Consider the following 8,941-nt stretch of genomic DNA (forward strand, 5'->3'; position numbering starts at 1 on the left):
GCAGAACTCATGCGTCTCGCACGCTGGTTCTTGCCATCGCCCTTTGGGAAGGGAGTCCTCTTGCTGGGCATTTTTGCCCCAGCAGGGACCCTGGCATAGCAGCGAGCCATCATATGGCCGCGCTTGCCGCATTTAAAACAGACCACGTCTGCATTGCCCAACTCCATAGGAGTGGCATCTGTCCTCTCGGCCGACGGCTTATACCAAGCTGTCGCCGAGGCACTGTTGTAGGATTGCTCCTCAACTAAGGCAATTTGGATTGCCTCTTCCATCGTCGACGGCACCTTTCTGAAAAGGGCCTGTCGCGATGGGCCATGCCGTAGTCCGTTCATAAACGTGGGCACCTTAATGTGCTCCGGAATCGGACCTACGGTTATGGATGCGGACAGCGAGCGCATCTCTTGCACATACTCTTGCAGAGATCGCTTCGCCTGTCGCGCCCCAAAGAAGCGCGCCTGAAGCAACACTTCGTTGTTCGGCGGCTGGTACATGGCGCGAATCTTATCCTTAAAGATCGCCCATGAGGGGAACGCTTTTCTGTCCGCCATAAGCGCCGAGTAAGCCCACTCTGAGGCCTTACCGCGCAGATGCGACATAGCGTACGACACCATCCGGCTGTCGTCCTCGATGAGCTGGGCGACACCACATTGCTCCACGGCTAAAAGCCAGTGGACAATCGTGTGCGCCGCAGTTCCATCGAACTTGGGCGGGTCCATCCGAATGGGCCTCGGCTGATGCGGCCGGGCAGAGAGCATCTCAACAGTCCTGTTGAGAGCCTCGCTCCGAGCCTGCTCATGCCTCAGCTCATCCTGAGTCTGAGTGACGGACTCCGCCACAGCATGGCTCTATGCCTCGGACGCGGCCCTCCGCTGTCCGAGCACGAATGCCTCAAACTGCTCCAACTGAGCAACGTGTTGCTCAGGAGGACTACCCAGAAGCCTGGCCAGGGCTTGTTCACCAAGTTTCTGCTCCATAAGCCCTGCCACCTCCTGATGATGTTCGGAGAGGTGGAAGAAATGAGCCCAATAAATATTGAGGCTTATCCTCACGTACACACGCAGAGATGCGGGTCGTGGGAAGGATTTCTAGTGCTACCAGTGTAGGCGGGCACGTCGTAATGCGGCCACGCTCTACTTAGACGCACACCCTAGCACAGCGAGGAAGCAGTTTAACCAGCTTCTCTTGCGTGCAGTGAGGTAGCTGTGGTGGGCACGTTAGCGAACTCACCCAACGCACTAAGTACTCTGGTTAAGTGTCGTCACGGGAGCGGTAATCCGGCTCCTCGTGCACACTTACCAAGTAGAAAGTAGTTTTCAGACTGATTTATATTGAATCGCATTAAATATAAATACCTATTTTTACCAATCAAAATGTCATCTCTATAGATAACACTAATATGTATTGCGAGCGTATCTTTCTAGATACCTCGCGTAACTGATGACGCTAGCCGCTAGGATGACGCTGGCGTCATCCCTCCTAATGTGAATGAACCCATGTGCATCACATACACAAGGGTTGGTCACAAATGTGAACCACACCCGAGTGCTGGGTCTAATTACTATAATTAATTAATTGACCATCCCTTTAAGTACACCAAGTGTACTTAACAAAGACTGTGTAACGGTAGGGCAACTTTAGCCCGTTACAGCTAGCGTCATTCAATATATGAGGTATTTAGAATAATACGCTCGCAAAAACATATCAGTGCATATCTACATAGATGGCATTTATGATTGGTTAAAATAGTTTTATATTTAACACGATTAAATATGTATCCGTCTTAAAACTACTTCCTAGTTCACAAGTGCGCACGTGGAGCCGGATTACCGCTCCAGTGACGTCACTTAAACTAAGGCTTCTAGGAAATCGCTTAGGCGCCCACCAACTACCTCATTGTGCGTGAGAGAAAACGATTAAACACTTCCTCACTGTGCTCAGAAGGTGTGTCGTGGCAGCTTCAAGAAGCGCCTGCCAACGCTTGGTGTGTAACGGGGTGTATCGTTACATGAAATTAACACTTAAAGATTGTTAAATAATATATATCTAAAAGGTAGATGATATTTGTAGATTATTACTTTACATGGTTATATTCTAAAAGCTTATCTATTGGTAGATATAGACCATTATATCTACTTTCTCCGCGGTCCAGTCAGCGCTGGACGCGCGCAAAGAGAAAGACAGATAAGACTTTTAGTACATGTTTTGTATTAGTTTATAATCAAGTTAGTTTAAAGTTGACAGACAAGAAGAACTTAATTATATTAATACAGTTTTTAAGTAACCCTTTTTTAAGCAAGTGTTTTAAAGAGAAGACTTCCTCTGCACGTACTAGTGTACGTGAAGTGACATGAGGCACCACTCGCACTGAGGCAGTGCGAAGTGGACTTGCACTGAAGCAGTACAAGTCGGCAGTGCCCGGTTACATGGTGGTACTAGTCCTTCTCACGGCCCGTCTCTCAGAGCGTGTCAGTGAGGATGATCCTTAATATCGATTGGGCTCATTAACCCCACCTCTCCGAAAATCGTCGGGAGGTGGCAGAACACTTGGCGCAGGGACTTGGTGAACAGGCCCTGGTCTGGCTCTTAAGCAGTCCTCCTGAGCAACATATTGCTCAGTTGGAGCAGTTTGAGGCATTCGTGCTCGGACAGTGAAGGACCGCATCCGAGGCACAGAGCCATGCTGCGGCGGAGTCTGCCACTCAGAATCAAGATGAGCTTAGGCGAGAGCAAACTCGGAGCGAGGCTCAAAACAGGTTTGTTCAGATGCTCTCCGCCCGGTCGCATCAACCGAGGACGATTCGAATGGACTTGCCCAAGTTTGATGGAACTGCAGCGCAGGCGATTATCAACCGGCTGTTATCCGTGAAGCAATGCGGTGTCGCGCAGCTCATCGAGGGCGACACCCGGATGGTTTCGTACGCCATGTCGCATTTGCGCGGAAAGGCCTCAGAGAAGACTTACTCGGCGCTTATGGCGGGGTTAAGGCTTTATCTACATGGGCGATCGTTAAAACAAAGATTCGCGCCATGCACCAGCCGCCGAAAAACGAGGTGTTGGTTTAGGCGCGTTGGAGCGCAACAGGAGAAGCGATCCCTGCAAAAGTATGTGCAGGGCCCGCTTCCCAGTCAAAGGTTGTGGTCACTCGGAGAACGAGTACCCGACAGATTAGGACGATCAAAGGCACGCCTAAGCGAGTGACCATTGGATCAGTCTCTAATAAAGTGGACGGGTCTTCGAACGAGGTGTTCGAGGCCGTCAAAGACGAAATTGCGGAGGCATCCTTCAGTTGAGATGCTCCGGCAAGTCTTTAATTCTGCCGATTAGATAGTAAATCTCCCGGAGATGTCGTAGGATCTATTCCTTGCCGAATTAAAGGAAGGGAAGATCCACGAAATAGTCCCACCAGTTCGAGAAGAGAAGTTGGTGGACTGTTGCTCGTCGTCCACAATAGACGAGAGCGTCCTAGAAACGGACAAAAAGAAACGGTTCGCTGCTCAAGGCTGGGGTGCCTTGTGAGACATTCCGTTCTTTAAGGTTCTTTGGAAACATAGCGATGTGTTCCCAGAAGAAGTACCGAGCCGCCTACCAGCAGATAGGGGCATCCGGCACGAGATAGACCTCGATCCTGGCACCAAGTATTGTGTGACCAGGCAATGGCCGTTGCCGAAAGAACAAGTCGATTATATCGATGAGCTCTTAGGCAAGCGAGCCAAGGCGGGACATGTGCGTGAGAGCAAATCGCCTCACTGCAGCCCGACCTTTTGTGTGCGTAAAGCCACAGGTGGATGGCGCGTGGTTCATGCTTACAATAAGCTGAACACAGTGACCATACCGGTGCAAACGCCAAACCCGCGGACAGATGTCTTGTTGAACTCCATGGGAAAGTCAACTATCTTTTCCGCGTTGTATTTAAAGGATGGCTACTATCAGGTACTCATGAGATAGTCCAATGTAGCCAAAACGGCAGTAAGCACCCCCAAGCGGTATGCTTTGAGAGTGGCTTGTGATGCACCAGGGTTTGAAAAACGTACCAGCGACATTCAACCGAGTGGTGGCTCACGTGATGCGTCAGCACCGTGCCTACGCGCCCCATTACTTTGACGATGTATTCGTGCATAGTAGGGCCAAGGACGGGCTGAGCGCAATAGAGTCGCACAAGCGTCATTTAGACGCTGTGTTGCAGACTTTGAAGGACGCCCAATTGTACGTCAACTTGCAAAAGTGCGTCATAGGGGTTCCTGAGATACCTGTGCTGGGTTGCATCGTAGGTAAACATCGTGTACGAGCAGAACCAGACAAGGTAAAATCATTAAAGGAATGGCCAATCCCACGGCATGTGAAGGATCTGCGCCAATCCCTAGGGCTTGCTAATTAATTGCATAAGTATAGCAAGAATTATGTGGAGCAAACTCAACCATTATCTAATCTCCTTAAAAAGGACACAGAATGGGTTTGGTTAAAAGAACAAGAAGATGCGTTCACATCAGTGAACCAGTCTCTTGTGGAGGCACCGGTCTTGGCATTGCCAGACGCGGATAAGCCCTTTAGCGTCGTCTGCGATGCAAGTAATTTTGCAATCGGCAGCGCGCTCATGCAGAAGGATGACGACGGCGTTGACCGTGTCATCTCTTATCAGTCCCGGCTTTTAAAAGCCGCGGAATTGAATTACCCCGTGCATGACAAAGAGCTACTTCTTATAAAGTATGCTCTTGTCAAATTTTGTGTGCACCTACAGGGCACCGAACCATTTGTGGTTTATACGGATCACGTATCACTGCGGACCGCAATAAACTCACCGCACCTCTCGCCTAGAATGGCAAGATGGCTCACATTCTTCTCTGAATTTAATTTCAAAGTTGCAAAGAAGCCGGGTAAGTCGAATGTCTTGGCTGACGCTTTATCGCGCAGACCAGACTTCGGGGTTAGACACCAGGAAAGTGTGTCTAGTGCGAAAGCACAAATTTAGCCGTCAACGTTGGCAGCCATGAAGGCATACCACCTGACGAGCTCATTAGCCTCTGAGATAAAAGAGAGGTACAGTCAGGACGACCACTGTTGCCTGCTGTTGGATCACTTCGGTGGACGAAAGGTTTCCCTTCCGTCGCACCTGAAAGCTAAGCTCAATCGCTTTAGCTACAGCGATGACATGTTATGGCATCAGCTGTCACCTTCTGATCTCTTGAGAATCTATATGCCTTGTGACACAGATCTCAAGCTGATGATCCTTCACGAGCTCCATGATGCGCCATCTAGTGGGCATCTAGGCCGTGAAAAGACATTCTTATGAGTGTCAGAGAAATTTTGGTGGCTACACCTATAAATATGGGTGGCCAACTATATACGCTCTTGCGAACAGTGTCAGCACATTAAGCGTCACTGAAGCCACTGCCGATTCCAACTGATTGTTTGACGTCGGTAAGTCTGGACTTCATGTTTGGCATACCGCTTGAGCACAAGGGTCGGACAGGGCTCGTCGGCTTTGTAGACATACTGAGCAAAATGGTGCATTCAGCACCATGTAAAACATCGATCACAGGCAAGAAGGCAGCTCTCTTGTTCCTGGATAATGTATACCGACTACACGGAATGCCCGAGTCCATAGTATCGGACCGGAACGTCAGGTTTTTGGCGACATGTGTTCGAGCTGCTAGGTAGCAAGCTCCACATGTCGACCGCGATCATCCCCAGACCGATGGCCAAACAGAATGTGCCAATCGGATCGTAGCGGATGTCATGCGCACTATAGCAACTCCCAAAGAGTGGAGCAATTGCCCTTTGTGGAGTTCACTATAAATATAAGTGTCCACGCCAGTACGGGTGTGACACCGTTTTATATTAACGGACTGCGCCATCCTCGGACGCCAGTCTTGTTTGTGCGCAGCACGTCTTAGTGGGGGAGGGCCCCTCACTATGCTCGGTGCGAAAGAGGGACAAAATTTCGTCAATATGACGATGACCCATGAGGGTATCGACTCAAAGACAGAAACTTGCCCTAGTGACCCTGCCAGTTTAGCAGTGGTCAATAAACCACGCCTTATGACCGACCCCTTGGCGGTATCGTAGGCGAGTTTGATGCTGAAAGCGTGAGCGAGGCTCAACGCTTTGTGGATGAGCGATTAGCCATCACACGTAAAGTCCGTGACGCAAAGGCAAGCGCACAGGACAAGCAAAACGAATATGCGGACCGAAATGGTCGTAAAATAATGAACGCTTTAAGTGGGTAAAAAAATACTATTAAGTACTGCTACCCTACCTAAAAATGCAATTTCTGTACTACCTGGAGGTATTACGAAGTTGTTGCCGCGTTTCATTGGGCCCTTTACGGTGGTAGAAGAGGTTGGAGACCTTAATTATAGGCTCACCTTTCCCTCGTATATGAAGACGCACCCCGTATTTTACGTGGGTCGTCTGAAACGGTATGTATACCCAAATGAGGTCACATATCCCCATCCGTCTGAGGACGCCGACTGTGAGTCGAGCGTCGTTCGGGTGAGGAAGACGGTGAAGGCGAAAAGCTATCGGACCGATGCCTCCCACCACAAACAGGACTTGAAGAGCGAGGGACATCACGCGAGTAACGCGGATCCCTCAGCATTATCCTTTTAAAGAGGTCCAAGCGAGTCTTCAGGCGTCCATAACCCTGATGAGCCTTCGCTCGGACATCAACAAGATTCGAGGTCAGTCACGAGACTTGACCCTCGAGATCCGCAATACGTCGTTCAGCAGCGCCAAACGGCTGTGACTGAACGGACGAAGGTAAGGCAGCCGCGATTATTTAGGCGAGATCGCCATTTCTATCGGGCGCCGCCTGCACTAATGGATGCGGGTAGGAATCAACGCTTTCTTGTTGGAAGGTTGCTTGCCCACCGCTCCGTGAGGCAAAGGTATCAGATCCTCGTCCAATGGAAAGGTTACACGAAGAGTTTTGACTCTTGGGGGTCCGATCAATACCCTACGTATTGATGTGCCCGGCTTTGTGGCTGCCTATGAAAAGGAGCACCAGTTGAGGCCTCTTCGCTAGTCTCAAATGGACTAGCAGAAGTAACGTTGTGAGAAGAAACAGAGGGTACAGTACCGCCCTCACACGCAAGCAGGCGAAATTAATTCGCTGCGACCGCTGTTTCAGCGCATCGGAATGCTGATGAATGCGGCGCAGAAATTCCGCCTCGTATAGTCGGGCGTTTCATTCGAACGCAACACGACCAAGATCGGGTAAATACGCCCAAGCTATTTTCCCTGAGCCCTCCATGATTTAAAGACGCCATTATAATTATGTTCGTCTACAAAGGCGCGCTCTAGGAGCGACGCTCTTGGCTCGTTTAAACGAAGCCATTTCGATGAAGGGGGCATCAATGATATGCCACCCGTCACATAGCCACGTTCTAAACGACTGGCTTGTGACACCGACTGAGCAGGTTCACGTGTCGTCGGCGGAGTTTTAGGCTCCGAATCCTCCATGTCAGAACCATTATGGATTATGGTCTGAGCATAAGGCGTTGTGGTTAAACCCAACGGAGAAGCGGCTGCGCCTTTATGGGCAGCGCTCTCATAGCATGTCGCTGCGCTATCTAGCGCAGACGACGAGACATCATTCGTGAATGTTGTTGTCTCCATGTTGTGATCCATGAGAGAATTTTGAATGGGCAATAATGCGCCATCGTCCTTCCTCATGAGCTCGTTTACCGCATCACTACTATGAGGTGACGACAACGGTGTCGACTCATTGTAGTCGACAATGAGCGACGGATTTACATCCTCACTGTGAAAGTGGGATGGATGTTCAAGTCCAGTCAACGCACAGCAGCAGTAGCTGTCGGCGTTTCAACTGATGCACTAGGCGTAGGCGGCGTATTAACGCGGCGCAGCTTCGTGCGCGGTTGAGTGGGTGTCTTTGCAGACGACCCACCAGCTTTGCCTCTCTTAGGTGGCATGCTTGGTGCCGTGTGAGTGCACACAGGTTGCTAGAGTAACTGAGAAAACAAGCAGCGCGTAAAATAGCTCGCTGCTCCTCGCTTCTCTTTGACGAATTGGCAAAATGTAAATTCGTTCTTAAAAGGGGGTTGATGTGAGGGGTATAGTTGCCCTATGTTACACAATCCCCGTTAAGTACACTTTGAGTACTTGAAGGAATTATCAATTACTTAGGAGAGGTAATTGGACCCACCACTTAGGTGTGGTTCACATTGTGACCAACCCTTGTGTATGTGATGCACATAGGTGCATTTACATTGAAAGGGATGACACCTAGCGTCATCAAGATACGAGGTATTTAGAATAATACGCTCGCAATACATATCAGTTCAAGTCTATACAGATGCTGTTTATGATTGATTCAAATAGGTTTATATTTTATTCGATTAACTATAAATCAGTCTGAAACCCCCTTCCTATTTCACAAGTGCGCACGTGGAGCCGGATTACCGCTCTCGTGACGTCACTTAAACTAAGGCTACTAGTTCGTTGGGTGAGGTCGCTTGGGCGCCCATCCACTTCCTCATTATACGTGGGAATAGACGGCTTACCGCTTGTAACGGGGTGTATCGCTACATGAAATTAACACTTAAAGGTTGTTAATTGGTATATTATCTAAAAGGTAGATAATATTTGGAGGATATTACTTTAAATAGTAATGTTCAGAATTATTATCCATAAATAGGTATAGACCATTATATCTATTTATTCCGCAGACTAATCAACTGTAATGATAAACAAAAGAGAGATACGGAGAAGATAATATAAGATAAGAATTCAATTGCATGTTTGGTATTAGATTATAATTAAGTTAGCATTTACAAGATAGATAGAAGAGATACTTAATTATATTAATACAGTTTTCATTCAACCCTCTTAAAGCTAGTTACCTTAAAGAGAGTCTTCCTTTGCACGTACTCGTGTCCATGAAGTGACGTAAGGCACCACTCGCACTGAAGCAGTGGAAAGT

Source organism: Bremia lactucae, linkage group LG2, assembly GCF_004359215.1.
Source record: "Bremia lactucae strain SF5 linkage group LG2, whole genome shotgun sequence".
NCBI lineage: Eukaryota > Oomycota > Peronosporomycetes > Peronosporales > Peronosporaceae > Bremia > Bremia lactucae.